The sequence below is a fragment of the Monodelphis domestica genome, chromosome 8, assembly GCF_027887165.1.
Source record: "Monodelphis domestica isolate mMonDom1 chromosome 8, mMonDom1.pri, whole genome shotgun sequence".
Classification (NCBI taxonomy): Eukaryota; Metazoa; Chordata; class Mammalia; order Didelphimorphia; family Didelphidae; genus Monodelphis; species Monodelphis domestica.
Genome location: NC_077234.1, coordinates 106,752,907 through 106,770,578, shown reverse-complemented (window position 1 = coordinate 106,770,578; position 17,672 = coordinate 106,752,907).

The window sequence follows — 17,672 nt, the reverse complement described above, 5'->3', positions numbered from 1 at the left end:
TCTCACAGGGGGTGTCTTTCTCCTTTGCCTCACGGAGCAATATTCCCTCTCTCCCCTAAACTCCCCAATACCCTGCTACAAGTCTCCCATTCACCCCCCAGTTTTTCATATCCTCCCCATCTCTCCCAACAAATATTATAGTTTTTGGTAGAGCCAGCTAGGTTTTCCAACCTATTTTGTCAAGAATTTTGGAAAAAGAAGTCAATCGGAGTTGTCAGAGAAGTTGGGCTGCATACATTTCAAAAGCCTGTGTGACTGTAAAAAGTAAACATTTTGAGAGCAGTGTTGAGTGCAACTAATTTGCCTAGTGATACCACACCCAAGAGAAACCACTCCTCCTGAAGGGAGGAGGCAACTCTTAAAGGGCCAGACTTAAAAACATTTTTTTTTCAGTTGCAAAAAGCTTTTCAAGATACAAGACAGCAAAGAAACTATTACTTGCCATGGGTTATCTAGCCTGGATTGGATATTTCTTTTATATGTTTTACAAATTATTTTTTGTCATGATTCCTGATTATAATTATTTTCTGCTTAGCATCAATGAAACTTTGCAGTGGCTGAATAAAAGTATATATCGCTTGATTTCATTCATCGCCATATATACTGGAGCATTATTCTTCTTAACCCAATTATACTATGCCCTAAAAAAAGGCATGCATCTAATTTATGGAAACAAAGCAAAAGATAATGAAATGGCTCTGATGATTTTAGCCATGAGGGAGGAGATGATGGAACTAAAGCAAATGATGAAGCAACTGACTGAAGAGAAACAATGTGGCAAAGGTATTAACATACAACAAAACATACCTAAGAATAACAATGTAGTTCAGCAAGAAAACACAGATGGGGCTGAAGGTAGACTAACAATGTTGACACTAAGAGATCAAACAAGCCTACAACCAGATAGCCATATAACAAGCCTACAACCAGATAGCAGTATAATTCATATTAAAACACATAAACCATTTACAACAGCTCAACTTGAAAATCTGAAAAATCAGAAGCCTTCCTCTTTTGCAGAACTGATGAGATGTTTAAAAGAATTTAAAAGAGCAATTAGGCTTTATGATCCAGATTTCCAGGACACTGAAATTCTTCTATCAGATTTATTTTCAAAAAGGGAAAAACAACAATTCCTTGATGAAACAGGAAACAATACAAATTTTACATCATGGCCAGAGGAAGGAACAGACTTAGAATTATCTAATAATGAAAATCTGTTACCTAAGAAAGGCCAGAGAAGATCTATTAGAGGCAATGAAAAGTTTTTCAAAAAGACCAGATAATTGGGGACGATTTGAGAAATTGAGACAGGAAAGTGGGGAACATCTATCAAAGTTCCTCAATAGAGTTATTGAAGTTGTAGAGGATGTGTTGGATTTGAAAATTTAACTGAACAAAATCTCCAACACATAAGGAGACAATTTGTGAAAGGCTGTAACACACCTATTAGATCATATTTTAAACTTCAATGCCCAGATTGGGAAACACTAAGTCTGAAAGATTTAAGAAAAACTGCAACTTACATATTTTCAGGTCATGAAGAAATGCTACAGGAAAAGGATGAAATAATAAAAGAGCTTAAAGCCAAACTCAAGGAGGCAAAGAGCACAAGTAAGCATAAAGAAATTGAAGAAATAAAAAATCTAGCCACTCTGCAATCATACAAACCCACAAGAAATTACACACAAAGCAATCAAATGAGAATGTACCCAGATGTTTCCTCTGTGGAAAAATGGGTCACATGGTTTGAGACTGTTATTTAATGGCATAATTATTCCAAGATAATAACAAAAAGAGGTCTTGGAAAAGAAATATAAAGTATAGCAGCAATAATATACAAACAAATGCAAAATGTTGTAATTGTAATTGCAAGAATTCATTTTAAGCACCAAATTTAGAAACCATGGAGAGTTACATCCAACAAAGAGCAAAACCACATATTCACAAGTAGTATCAGGTGCTGCTAAACAAAGTTACTTATGAAGCCAGGTGCATGGGGTAATATCAAAAAGGAAAAATGGGAAAGGAAATAGGAAAAATGAAAAGGAAGGAGACTGTATGCAGAAAATGAGGGGATGACTTTCATTTGGGGAATGGCTGAACAAATCATGATATCTGTTGTTAATGAAATACTATTGTGCCCAAAGGAGTAATGAAATGGAGGAATTCCATGTGACCTGGAATGACCTCCAGGAATTGATGCAGAGTGAAAGGAGCAGAACCAGGAGAACATTTTACACAGAGATGGATACACTGTGGTTACAATAGAATGTAATGGACTTCTCTCCTAACAGCAATGCAATGATCCAGGACAATTCTGAGGGATTTATGAGGAAGAATGCTATTCACATCCAGAGAAAGAACTGTGGGAGTAGAAACAAAGAAGAAAAACAACTGCCTGATCACATGGGATGATGGGGATATGATTGAGGATGTAGACTATAAATGATCACCCTATTGCAAATATTAATAATATGGAAATGGGTCTTGATCAATGATACATTTAAAACCCAGTGGAATTGCTTGTTGGCTATGGGAGTGGGGTGGAAGAAGGGGAGGGAAAAACATTAATCATGTATCCTTGAAAATTATAGTCTAAATTAATTAATTAATTAAATAAAAAATTTCAAATAAAAAATAAAGATTTAAAATTTTTTTAACTAATTCTGGAGACCTCTAATTTTGGGAATAGATATGGTTACCGTGTTCTTGATTTGTGCTCTGGTCTTTATGAAGCACATACTAGTGTTCTCTCTTTGTGATTAAGGACCCTGTTCTCTTACAACAAATACCTCTCTTTCCAACCTCCATTTGTAAACTAAAACTTTTTAAGAAAAATAGCATTGCCACACTTTACCAGTTATACCCATAGCCAGAAAAAAAAGGTTCCTTGTAATATCTTTCTGAGATTTTATCTGACCTCTTTTTATCCACAGCCTGAGTTACTGGATATGCTACTAGTACTGTGACTTCTGTGATCTCTGGTGCCAGTGCGGGCTCCAGATATATCTCCACTAGACATCAATTCTGGTGTTCCAATTTTCCCCTGCCTGCTTTATTAATTTTCTTAGTCTTGAGAAAAAGAATATATATATATATATATATATATATATATATCTCCAATTTTTTTTTTCCTTTTAAACATTATTTTATTTGGTAATTTTCAAACATTATTCATTGGAAAAAAAGGATCATTTTCTTTTCCTCCCCCCCTCCCTCCATCCCTCCCATAGTTGACGTGCGATTCCACTGGGTATCATGTGTGTCCTTGATCCGAAACCATTTCTATGTTGTTGGTATTTGCATTAGGGTGTTCATTTAGAGTCTTTTCTCAATCAGATCCCCTCAAACCCTGTATTCAAGCAGCTGCCTATTTCTTCTTCTGTTAGTCTAGGCAATTTATATTTTTGTAATTATTCTTCCATATCACCTAGATTCGCATATTTAGTGCCATATAACTGGACAAAGTAGTTTTTAATGATTGCCTTAATTTCTTCTTCATTGGAGGTAAGGTCCCCTTTTCATCTATGATATTGTTAATTTGCTTTTCTTCTCTCCTTTTTTAAATTAGATTGACCAGTTCTTTGTCTATTTTGTTTGTTTTTTCAAAGTACCAGTTTCTAGTCTTGTTTATTAGTTCAATAGTTGTATCACTTTCGATTTTATTAATTTCTCCCTTAATTTTTAGGATCTCTAATTTGGTTTCCTTCTAGGGGGTTTTAATTTCAAGTTTTTTGATTTGCATTTCCAATTCATTGATCTTTGCCCTCCCTAATTTGTTAATATATACAATCAAGGATGTGAATTTTCCTCTGAGTACTACTTTAGCTTCATCCCATAATTTTTGAAAGAATGTCTCACCATTGTCACTTTCTTCAATGAAATTATTAATTGTTTCTATGATTTGTTCTCTAAATAACCGATTTTGGAGCATCATATTATTTAATTTCCAATTGATTTTTAATTTGGCTCTCCATGTACCCTTATTGTTCATTATTTTTAATGTCTTATGATCTGAAAAGGTTTGACTTATTATTTCTGCTTTTCTGCATTTGTATGCCATGTTTTTATCAGTTAGTGTATGGTCAATCATTGTGAATGTGCCATGTGCTGCTGAAAAGAAGGTGTATTCCTTTTTGTCCCTATTTATTTTTCTCCCCATGTCTACTAACTCTAATTTTTCTAACATTTCATTCACCTTTTACCTAGTTCTTATTTTTTTTTATTTGATTTGTCTAAATTTGATAGTGGTTGGTTTAGGTCTCCCACTATTATGGTTTTACTATTGATTTCCTCCTTCAATTCTCCTAGTTTCTCCATTAGAAATTTGGGTGCTATAACATTTGGTGCATACATGTTGATTACTGATATTTCCTCATTGTCTATACTTCCTTTTATCAGGATGCAGTAACCTTCCCTATCCTTTTAAATCAGATCTATTTTTACTTTGGCTTTGTCAGATATCATGATTGCAACTCCTGCCTTCTTTCTATCAGTTGAGGCCTAATAGGTCTTACTTCAACATTTAATTCTGACCTTGTGAGTATCTACCCACCTCTTGTGTGTTTCTTGAAGACAACGTATGGTAGAGTTTTGAATTCTAATCCACTCTGCTATTCGTCTATGTTTAATGGGTGAGTTCATCCCATTCATGTTCAAAGTTATGATTGTTACTTGTGAATTCCTTGGCATTTTGATATCCTCTTCTAGTTCTGACCTTTCTTCTTTTGCTATAAACTTTTAAACCAGTGGTTTACTTTAAATCAGCCCTACCCCCCAGTCCCATCCCTTGATATGCTTCCCTTTCTAGCCCCTCCCTTTTTGTTACCTTCTTGGTTTTTTTTAGGGTCTGTTAATTTCCCTCCCCCCTCTCTTTCCCTCCCTGCATATACTCCCTCCCTTCTTCCCCCCTTAGTTTCCCCTTATTCCTTACCCTGTTGGATAAGATAGAATTCAAGATCCCAATGTATCTAGATGCTCTTCACTCTCAGAGTTGATTTCACTGAGAATAAGTTTTAAGTAATACCAATTAGCATTATCTTCCTCTCCATATAAGAGAATTCTTCCTCTCCCCTTCCCATGTATATCTTTGTGTGACGAAGATTATTCTATTTAATTTATTTCTATTTTTTCAAGTAAATCTTGGTACCATCATCAATTCCCCACTCCCTTTTTCTTTCTTTTTTTCCCTCCTTTCTCCATATCATCTAATGCCACCATCTTTCCCTATGAGTGATTCTTCTAATTACTCTAGTAATGCATACAATTTTTGAGAGTTACACATAACATTTCTCCCACATATTAATATATATAATTTGAACTAAATGTAGTCCTTATAGAAGAGAGTTTGAATAAAAGAAAAAAAAAACATTTTTCTCCTTTTCCCTTTCTTTCATATTTACCTTTTCATGTTTCTCTTGCTCTTTGTGTTTGGATATCAAACTTTCCACTGAGTTCTGGTCTTTTCTTTACAAATATTTGGAAATCTTCTATTTTGTTGAATGCCCACACTTTCCCCTGGAAGTATATAGTCAGTTTTGATGGATAGGTGATTCTTGGTTGAAGACCCAGTTCTCTTACCTTTCTGAATATCATGTTCCAGGCCTTGCAGTCATTCAGTGTGGAAGCTGCCAGGTCTTGTGTGATTCTGATAAGTGCTCCTTTGTATCTGAAGTGTTTATTTTTTGCTTCTTGTAGGATTTTCTCCTTAGCTTGGAAGCTCTCAAATTTGGCAATTACATTCCTGGGAGTTGTCTTTTGGGGACTTAGTATAGAGGGTATTCTATGAACCCTTTCAATTTCTAATTCCCCCCCTTGTTCTAGAACCTCAGGGCAGTTTTCTGGGATGATATCTTGCATTATGATGTCAAGATTCCTGTTTATTTATGGCTTTTTCAGGTAGACCAGTGATTCTCTGATTGTGTCTCCTTCCTAAGTTTTCCTGATCTGTCACCTTGTCAGTGAGATATTTTATGTTTTCTTCTGATTTCTTAGTCTATTGACTTTGATGTATTCCTTCTTGCTGTTTTGCAAGATCATTGTCTTCCAGTTGCCTAATTCTGGTCTTTAAAGAATGCTTTTCCTTTTCAGTTTGGTCTTTCCTGTTTTTTGAGGCTTCCAGGTGTTTCTATAATTGGGAGTTCGTGTCCCTCAAATTGTTATATCTTCTTTGCATTATTTCCCATTTTTCCTGCCAGAAGGCCTCCATCTTTTTGATAACCTCAAATTTAAATTCTTCAAGAGCATGTGGACAATTTCCATTTCTTTTGAAAGGTTTTGGAGAATTTATTTGGGTTTCCTCTTCTGCTATTTCTTCTGTAGTCTGTATTTTCCTCTGTAAATACTATCCAAAGTCAACCCCTTCTTCTTGATTTTCTTGGTGTTGGGAAGTTGTTCCTGGGCACTGTTTGCCATCTCTATGCTTTTTCCTTACCTTTACAGTCAGAATTCTGAGTGAGGAATGCTGGCTCTCTGTGTATGGATCTAATCATCAAGACTTTTTGCCTCGGGCAAGCTCTTGATTCGCCACAGCTGGGCTATCTTCCTGGGGGAGCCCAAGGTCTACCCTCCTCTACCTTCCAGCATTTCAGTTGTGGCTGCTCTCAGGAGTGAGTCCTTGGTGGTCTTAGTCAACTCCTAAGTCCTATAGGTGCCCCTTGCTCACTTCAGGGGTGCCCTTCACACATTCGTTGATTATGGCATGGTGGTTCTTAGTGCCGGAATTCTGAGCTCCTCTTGGCTGCCTGCTGAGGTTTCAGGTGTTACTGCTCTCAGGGATAAGTCCTTGGTGGTCTTAGTCAACTCCCAAGACCTGGGGCTGCCCATTTCTCACTCCTGGTATGCACCTCCCTCACTCATTGGTTCTGGAGTGTGCTGACTTTAACTCTGGCTCCATAGGTGTAGTGGGGGAGTGTAGGTCAGCTCAAGTATGGTTAGGAGCTTTTTCATTCCTTTATAGTGTGGAAATGCCTGAATCCCATGTACCTTCAGTGCTGCTCCCTACTGTAAATTCCTTCCGTTCTTATGAAAATTTTTTTTTGGGGATCTTTTGGGGTCATCTGTATCATTGGGTCTGAGGAGGGGAAGCGAGCCACGTCTAATCTGACACCATGCTTACCTGGAAGTCCTATATATCCAACTTTTTGTTGACCCTGCTGTTCCAAAATTTTATTTGATACATTATTTTAAAGTTGTTTGGTGGTAAAGGTTGAGAGAGTTCAGCTAGGTAGCTACTTATAATATGACATCTTGGATCTGTTATTCATATTTTCTATTTTTTAAGGATTAGGAAATCATTTGCTTTCTCTTCTTCCTCCCCTAGTAGGGGCAAAAATACTAAATTTGTCTACATCTCATTGTTTTTCACCCTTTGTTACCCTATTCTTGTCTTCCAATTGCTATAGTCCCAGAATGTCTTGAGAAACAGAAAGAAAATAAGTCCTCTTTTTCCAGAGAAAAAACATGTATTAAAAGCCTTTAACATTAAAAAGGCTATAAACAGTTTCTAAAAAAGGATTTCTTGATGTGACATAATACCAAAAGGGAAAACTTATCGATTAATCATGGCACATATTTAATCCATTTAGAATCCCATTGATATGGATACGCTCACAAATTAAATCAGTCTGCTTGCCCTTCCCTGAATATGTACTCTGTTTTTTCACCTTATTTATTTTTTTTGCAATTATGTTTTCTCTACTTTTGAATGCACTAGTCTATCCTTTCCCAATATTTGCGGCTATAAAATCCACCATTCCTTAGTGACCTCTAGGGTTGAAAGTCAGATAGATAAAAATTGTGTTTATTTAAGTATTTCATTGAGCAGACATATCTCTAACAAAAAGTTATGGAGGATAAGCATGTTCATATTCATTTAATATTTCTTCTATATCCTGAGTTTTGATTTTCCTCTCTATAAAGACCTTTATATTCCATGAGCCACAATCTTTCCTTCAGAATCTCTGCTTGTTACCATAATCCCCAGCAAATGTTGCTTCTTTTTCTTTCCCAATATTGTACAAATTTCAGTCAAGAAAGTGACACCTAAAACAAACTGCTAAATAATTATTTTATCAAACTAGAAAACATAACACAATTTAACTGGAGGAACAAAACATCAAGAATATACAGAGAATTAAGAGGGGAACCTTAGCAGAACCAGTTTCAAACTATTTTACAAAGTAGTAATCATCAGAAGAATCTTGAATTGGTTCAGAAATAGTGGTGGATCTTTCAGAATGATTAAGTACACAACACAGTTGTAAATGGCCATAGTAGCCTAGTTTTTTATAAACTCAAAACTTTTGTGACAAATCACTATTTCACAAAAATGTTTAGGTAAACAGGAAAGCAGATTGGCAGAAATTAGGAATAAATCAAAAGCTTAAATTTATGCCATGTAAGGTCAAAAATTAATAAAGGATTTAGACATAGAAGATGATATTATAAGCAAATTAGGGACACCTGGAAAAAAATAACCTGTCAGATCTATGGAAAAGGGAAGAGTTTATGATCAAATGTTAGACAGAGAGGATCATGGGAAATGCTATGAATTTTTATTGGTTTTGTTGGTTTTTAAACATCTCTGACTTTTCAGGACTACTTTTGGGGATTTTCTTAGCAGAGATACTAAAATGGTTTGTTATTTTGTTATTTCTTTCTCTAGTTAATATTATCAACGAAGAAACTGAGGCAGACATAGTTAGGTGACAACAAATTTCACACATTGCATGAATTGAAAAAGATTTTTTTTTATAAACAAAACTATTTCAGTGAAAATTGAAAGGAAAGAATGTGGGAGGGCTTACAGCAAATTTCTCTAATAGAGGCCACTTTTTAAAAATATGTAGAGAACTGATCCATATTATAAAAATATGAGCCATTCTTTAACTGATAAATGGTTCAAGGAAATGAATAGGCAATTTGATTATAAACTCTTTCATTATCCATAGATCTAACAGATACATTTTTTCCATGTGTCCATTATTTACTTATGATAACACTTATGTCTAAATCCTTTATTAATCCTTCTTTATATAAAACTTCCTTCTTTTTTCCCCCAATTATATGAAATAACCTATCACTCTTTATCTGGGTTATTTTACATTCTTCAATTGCTAAAATTGATAGATACAATTAACTTTTTAATTAAATCCATAGATTTTCCACATATATCTGTTTGCTGATGATATGGTGATATATGTGGAAAATCCTATATGCATCATTTGATACATATAGATTTAATATTGATAATACTTCATTATTTATGGTTCACATTAATATAATATAATATAGTTTTATTGTTTGTCTTTTTTGTTTATATCTATTTGATTTTCATTGTTGTCAGAGATCATGATTGCTACCTCTCCTTTCTTTCTGTCAGCTTAGGCATAATATATTCTGGTCCAGCCCTTTGGTTTTTTCCTGATGTGTACCTCTTATTTTTAAATGTGTTTCTTATAAAAAAACATTTTGTTAGGTTTGGGTTTTGATCCATTCTGTTATACATTTTTTGTTTCATGTGAATTCTTCAAATTCACATTCAAAATCATAATGACTAATTGTCTATTTCCTACCATTCTGTTTTTCCTCACTCTTTGTCCCTTTTCAGATGTCCAATTTCTTTTGTCCACTACATGTCCAATTAATATCCCTTTACAGAATCCCTTAAGAATTTATGATCAAACAAGAAATAAAGAGTATTATAAAATTATAACTGAATGATTTTATTTCATTAAATTTAAAAAGCTTTTGTCCAAAAAACAAAAACAAAAACAAAAACAAATACAACCAAGATAAGAAGGGGAACAGAAAACAAGAGAAAAAATTATAACTCATTTTTCTGATAAAGGTCTCATTTTTCCAAATATATAAAGAAATAAGTCAAATTTATGAAAATTCAAGTAATTGCTCAATTGATAAATGGTCAAAAGATATGAATAGGCAATTTTCAGATGAAAAAATAAAAGCTATCAATAATCATATGGAAAACATATTCTAAATCATGCTTGCTTAGATATGGTGGGGCTCTCCAGCTATCTATCAATTTTACGTTATCTAAGGTTGAATGCATCTCCTTACCTTCTTTCTTATTTATTTTTTGGTTAGATTTATCTAATTCTGAAAGAGGAAAATTAAAGTTCCGTGTTATTATTATTTTGTTATTCATTTCAATCTATATCTTTTTTAGTTTTCTCTTTAATTATCTACATGCTATAATTCTTGGTGCATACTGATCCAATATTAATAATGCTTCATTATTAACAGTGCCCCCCAACATAATATAGTTGCCCTGTTTATCCTTTCCAATTATATCCATTGTATCCCCCTGATCCTCGGGATCAGCTGAGGTCTAGTAAAGTCTGGTATAGCCCCTTATCTTCACTCTGTGTATCCCTCTCATGTCTTTCATGTAAATAACACTTTCAGATCCTGATTTTTGATTTTTTCTGTTATCCATTTTTTTCCCATGGGTGAATTAATTCTATTGCACTCAAAGCCATAGTTGCTGTCTCCCCTTTTCCACCTACTCTGTCCCTCCTTACTGTTTGTCCTCCTCTTCCTTTCTTTCAACCATATCCTCCTCAGATATGTAATTTCCTTTGACCAATACCATGGCAATTGCACACCTTCCCACAATCTACTCTTATTCACTCCCATTCCCCTCCAAATTCTAAATTGGTCCATCTTTACTTAAGTCTCTCCCTTGTCCCTTCCTCTTTATATTTTAATTCTTATTCTTTCCACCTTTCCAAAAGTCCCTCCCCTTTAGGAAACCTTGACTCAAACTCAGAGGACAGTGAAATAAAAACACCTACTTCTAAAACAACAAAAAACAAAACAAGACAAAAATTAAACTGTAAATGATCACAAACTCAAAAAGAGTTTCTAAAAAACTTATAAAATATTAAATAACAAAATGATAGAGCTAGAGGAAAAATTAGAAAAAATGAGGAATTCAAGAAAGATTATGAAATTCATCAAATTCAAGAAGATGTTGAAAAAAGATCACTCAAATGGAAGAAATACAGATACTCCCAAAAGAAAATAATTAATTAATGACTAGAATTTGGCAAGGGGAAGCCAACAAACTCCCAAGACAACAAAAAAATTAAGAAAATCAAAATAATGGAATAATAGAAGAGTATGTGAAACATACAATTAGACTTTGAGAATGGATCAAGGAGAGACAACCAAAGAATGGTTGGACTAATGGAAATTTATACTTGCAAAAATGTGTTTAGATATACTACTCCAAGAAATTATCAGGGAAAACTGCCTAGAAATTCTTCAACCAGAAAATAAAATAGAAATTAAAAGAATCCACTGATCACCATTGCAAGAAGATCCAAAGAGGAAAATGTGCAAGAACTTCATTACTAAATCCCATAGCTCTCAGGTTAAGGAGAAAATACTACAAGCAACAAGAAAAAATTAATTCTTTAAAGCTATAGTTATAAAAACACAAGATTTAGCAGCCTAGGCATTAAAAGAATGAAAAGCTTGGAATGCAATATTTTGAAGAGCAAACAAGTTTTGTTTCCCATAATTTACTTTGAGGAAGAAATGGAAAAAGTCTAGTTTCTTTGCAAAGAAAGCTCCCTGTCAACACTGCTGGGCTATGGTTCAAAAAGTCTTAGTCAGACAAATAAATGATTGAATAAGATGATTGATAGCAAAATAGGTGACAGAGAGATGATAGAGATGAAAGTTGGGTAATAGATGAAAGATATATACACACAGACTGATGATAAGTAATAGATGGTAGATTAATATAGATAGAAAAATGAATAGATGGATCGTATAAATAGGTAGACAGAAATAGGTAATAGAAAGACAAGTTTCTTATATAGCTCAAGTTACTTCTCTCAGAACTTCAGGCAGTTTTTTAAAACAATAAATTACAGAGGAGTGAGGGAATGGGTAAAAAGTATAGTTTGTACTATAGGCTAATTCACCCACATTCTTTAAATCACAGATTATGGAAAATAAAAATATCAATTTTCTGAGACACTGGCAGTTTTAGTGACTTGTCCAAAGTCACTCAACTCATGTAGTAGCAGAATTTATTTTTATTTATTTATTTATTTATTTTTAAATGGGAAAATAAATGCCATTAAGTCTTTCTTTTTTTTTTCTTCACCCATTTGAATTAGAGTATTTAGTCAATTTAGAATATCATTCCTTGGTTACAATAATCATATTATTTCCCTCCCTCTCCTTCACTGACCCTTCCCGCAGCCAATACCCAATTTGTGTCCTTGATCAGAACCTATTTTCATGTTGTTGTTTGCACTAGGATGATAATTTAGAGTCTACATCCCAAACCATATCTCTTTGATCCATGTATTCAAGCAGTTGTTTTTCTTCGTTGTTTTTTACTCCCATAGTGTTAACTCTGGATGTGGATAGTGGTTTTTCTCGTACATTCCTCCAAGTTGTTCAGGATCACTACATTGCCAATAATAGAGAAGTCCATTACATTTGGTTTTAACACAGTGTGTCTGTCTCTGTGTACAATGTTTTCCTGGTTCTGCTCCGCTCACTAAGCATCACTTCCTGGAGGTTGTTCCAGTCCCCATAGAATTCCTCCACATTATTATTCCTTTGAGCTCAATAGTATTCCATCAGCAACATATAACACAATTTGTTCAGCCATTCCTCAATTGAAGGGCATACCCTCATTTTCCAATTTTTTTTGCCACCACAAAGAGTGCAGCTATGAATATTTTTGTACTTGTCTTTTTCCTTATTATCTCTTTGAGGTACAAACCCAGCAGTGCTACTATGGCTGGATCAAAGGGCAGACAGTCTTTTATCGCCCTTTAAATTGCCCTCCAGAATGGTTGGATCAGTTCACAACCCCACCAGCAATGAATTAATGTCCCAACTTTGCCATAACAAATAACAAAACATTCATTACTTTCCTTTGTTGTCATGTTAGCCAATCTGCTAGGTGTGACATGATACCTCAGAGTTGTTTTGATTTGCATCTCTCTGATTATAAGAGATTTAGAATACTTTTTCATGTGCTTATTAATAGTTTTCATTTCTTTAACTGAAAATTGCCTATTCATGTTCATAGCTCATTTATCCATTGGAGAATGGTTTGATTTTTTGTACAATTGGATTAGCTCTTTATAAATTTGAGTAATTAGACCTTTGTCAGAGGTTTCTGTAATGAAGATTGTTTCCTAATTTGTTGCTTCCCTTCTAATTTTGGATGCATTAGTTTTGTTTGTACAAAACCTTTTTAATTTGATGTAATCAAAATTATTGATTTTACATTTTGTGGTTTTTTCTAGCTCTTGCTTGGTTTTAAAGTCTTTCCTTTCCCAAAGATCTGACAAGTATATTATTCTGTATTCTTCTAATTTCCTTATAGTTTCCTTCTTTATATTCAGGTCATTCACTCATTCTGAGTTTATCTTGGTGTAGGGTGTGAGATGTTGATCCAAACCTAATTTCTCCATTACTGTCTTCCAATTTTCCCAGCAGTTTTTATCAAATAGTAGGTTTTGGTCCCCAAAACTGGGATCTTTGGGCATTTAATACACTGTTTTGCTGAGGTCATTTACCACAAATCTATTCCACTGATCCTCCTTTTTGTCTCTTAGCTAGTACTAAATTATTTTGATGACCACTGGTTTATAGTATAGTTTGAGATCTGGGACTGAAAGTCCTCCTTCCTTTGCATTTTTTTTTCATGATTTCCCTGGATATCCTTGATCTTTTTTCTTCCAAATGAACTTTCTTATGTTTGTTTGTTTGTTTTTTATAATTCAGTAAAAAAGTTTTTTGGTGGTTCAATGGTTACGGTACTAAATGAATAAATTAATTTGGGTAGGATTGTCATTTTTATTATGTTAATTTGTCCCACCAATGAGCAATCAATGTTTTTCCAATTGTTTAGATCTAGTTTTAAATGTATGGAAAGTGTTTTGCAGTTGTGATCATATAGTTCCTGTGTTTGTCTTGGCAGATAGATTTCCAAGTATTTTCGTATTGTCTAGGGTGATTTCAAATGGAATTTCTCTTTCTAATTCTTGCTGCTGAGATGGATTGGAAATATATAGAAATGCTGATAACTTATGCGGTTTTATTTTGTATCCTGCAACTTTGCTAAAATTGTTGAATGTTTTGACGAGTTTTTTGGTCGACTCTCTAGGATTCTTTAAGTAGACCATCATATCATGTGCAAAGAGTGATAGCTTGGTTTCCTCATTGCCAATTTTAATAAATTCAATTACTTTTTCTTCTCTAATTGCTACTGCTAGTGTTTCTACTACAATGTTAAATAATAGAAGTGATAATGGGAGTCCTTGTTTCACTTTTGTCTTATTGGGAAGGCTTCTAGTTTATCCCTATCGTAGATTATTTTTGCTGATGGTTTTAGATATATACTGATTATTATTTTTAGGAAAGACCCTTCTATTCCTATGCTTTGTAGTGTTTTTTAATAGTAAGGGGTGTTGTATATTATCAAAGGCTTTTTCTGCATGTATTGAAATAATCATTTGATTTTTGTCATTTTGCTTGTTAATGTGGTCAATTATGTGGATGATTTTCCTAATATTGAAGCATCCTTGCATTTCTGGTATGAATCCTACCTGGTCATAATGAATAACCCTTATGATGACTTGATGGAGTCTTTTTCCTAGTATCCTATTTAAGTTTTTTTACATCTATATTTATTAAGAAGACTGGTCTTTCTCTGTTTTTGACCTGCCTGGCTTTGGGATCAGTACCATATTTGTGTCATAAAATGAATTTGGTAGAACTCCTTGCTTATACTGTCAAATAGTTTGTATAATATTGGGATTAGTTGTTCTTTGAATGTTTGATAGAATTCATCTGTGAATCCATCTGCATCTGGGCATTTTTTCTTAGGGAGTTCTTTGATGGCCTGTTCAATTTCTTTTTCTGATATGGGGTTGTTTAGGTAATTTATTTCTTCCTCTGTTAGTCTAGGCAATTTATATTTTTGAAAGTATTCATCTATGTCACCTAGTTTGCCATATTTGATGCCATATAATTGGGCAAAATAGTTTTTAATGATTGTCTTAATTTCTGCTTCATTACAGGTGAGGTCTCTCATTTCATATTGGATACTGTCAATTTGGTTTTCTTCTTTCCTTTTTTAAATTAGATTGACTAGTACTTTGTCTATTGTATTTGTTTTTTTTTTCTTCAAAGTACCAGCTTCTAGTCTTATTTATTAAATCAATAGTTCTTTGACTTTCAATTTTACTAATTTCTCCTTTGATTTTTAGGATCTCTAATTTAGTCTTCATATGAGGATTTTTAATTTGTTCACTTTCTAATTTTTTAATTTGTATGCCCAATTCATTGACTTCTGCCCTTCTTAATTGTTAATATATGAGCTGAAGGATATAAATTTCCCCCTGAACACTGCTTTGGCTGTATCCAATAGGTTTTGAAAGGATTTCTCATCATTGTCATTTTCTTTGATGAAGTTATTAATTGTTTCTATGATTTGTTCTTTCAGTAAATGGTTTTGGAGAATCGTAATGTTTAATTTCTAATTAATTTTTGATTTACCTCTCCATTTACCCTTAGTAATCATTATTTTCATTGCATTGTGATCTGAGAAGTTTGAATTCACTATTTCTGCTCTTTTGCACTTGTTTTCATTGTTTTTATGCCCTAATTCATGGTCAATTTTTGTGAATGTACCATGTGCTTCTGAAAAGAAGGTGTATTCCTTTTTGTCCCTATTTATTTTTCTCCTCATGTCTACTAACTCTATTTTTTCTAAGATTTCATTCACTTCTCTTACCTTTTTCTCATTTTTTTGTTTGATTTATCGAGTTCTGATAGAGGAAGGTGTAAACCTCAAAATTCCTTAGACTTATAAATGTTGGAAATTTCACCATTGGGATATTTCATACTTGGAAAATTTCTTACTGATAGTCTATTGGAATGGGAACCCCATTGGCATGGGAGGTTCCTTCTCTTCCCTTCTTAAGATTACTTTAGGACAGAAACCTTTTGCTGAATAATGGAAAGGACTTTGACCTATGCTTAAGCATAGAACAGGAATTTCTTTGAGTCATGATTGATTTTAGAATTGATACAATGGAGATACTTGGAATCAATCTCCACCCTATTCAGTCCTAACAGGATTGAGTAAGGGCTGCAGCCTAGATCAAAATTTAATTATTCCAACCTCTACCCTACTCAGGTTAACAGGATTTAGAAAGGGCTGTAGCAAAGGAGCAAAGATTTAATCATTTGAAAATATGACCTTCAACAGACATGTGCAAAGCCTCTGGGCAGTCCTGGGTTAAGCTAGAGCCTCCATTGGCACAGGGAAATTGATGGACAGTGATTGGTAGATGTGAGAACTGAGGGGAGGCAACTTGGATGGTTTCCTTAAAGATCAGGGGGGTCTGAAGACTCGTGGTGGTTGAGGAGTTGATTGGAGTGGTGGCAGTGTACTCTGAGAAGCTTGCTCTGAAGGAAGCTGAAGGTGGGGGCCTCTGAGACTGTTTCTCCATTTTGGTCACGTGAGTAATAGGGACTGATCTCTTTTCTTTGCCCCAGCTATCTAAGGGCTTGGGCCTTTTGGCCCAGCCTAAACAGAAGGGGTATTTAAGCCCTATTCCCTTCTCTCCCTTTTTCTCTCTCTCTATCTCTAATTCCTTTCTTCCTCCTATTGTAATTAAACTCCATAAAAGATTGACTGCAAACTTGAGTTTTCATTTAGGAATTACATAGCTGAATTCTTTGGCGACTTTAAATTAATATATATCAGTCTTTTAAAGTGATTCCCTTGTAACAAAGGTTCAGTTCTCCCACTAGTATAGTTTTTCTATCTATTTCATCCTTGAACTCTACTAGTTTCTCCTTTACAAATTTGGATGCTATGCCATTTGGTGCATACATGTTGACTACAGATATTTCCTCATTGTCTATACTGCCTTTTATCAGGATGTAATGACCCTCCCTATCTCTTTTAACTAGATTTATTTTTACTTTGGCTTTGTCAGATATCATTATTGCGACTCCTGCCTTCCTTTTATCAGTTGATGCCCAATAGATTTGGCTGCATCCTCTTACTTTCACCCTATGTGTATCTACCTTCCTCATGTTTGTTTCTTATTGACAGCGTACTGTAGGGTTTGGGGTTCTAATCTACTCTGCTATTCACTTGCGTTTTATGGGCGAGTTCATTCCATTCACATTCAGAGTCATGATTACTAACTATGTATTTCCCAGCATTTTGATTTCTGCTCCTGGTCCTGCCTTTTATTCTTTCACTATTTCCTTCTACACCAATGTTTGCTTATCATCATTCCCCCTAGCTCCCACCCTTATTTTACCTCCCTTTCTATGCCCCCTTCTTATCCCCTCCTTCTTTTCCCCCTGTAGTATTTCTAAAACTACCCCCCACCCTCACTCTCCCTTGTACTGCTTCCCTCCCCACTAGTCTGTTTGTTTCCCTTCTACTCCCCTATAGAGTGCAAATCTGAACCAATGGATTGGATTGTTCTTCCCACTTTGGGTCAATTTCAATGCATGTAAGAGTTGTGTATTTCCTATCTCCAACCTCTTCACCCTTCCAGTGTATTGATGTTCTTTCCCCTCCCGCCATGAGATTCTTTGTGACATATAAACTTACACCCATTTTTTCTTTTCCCATTTCT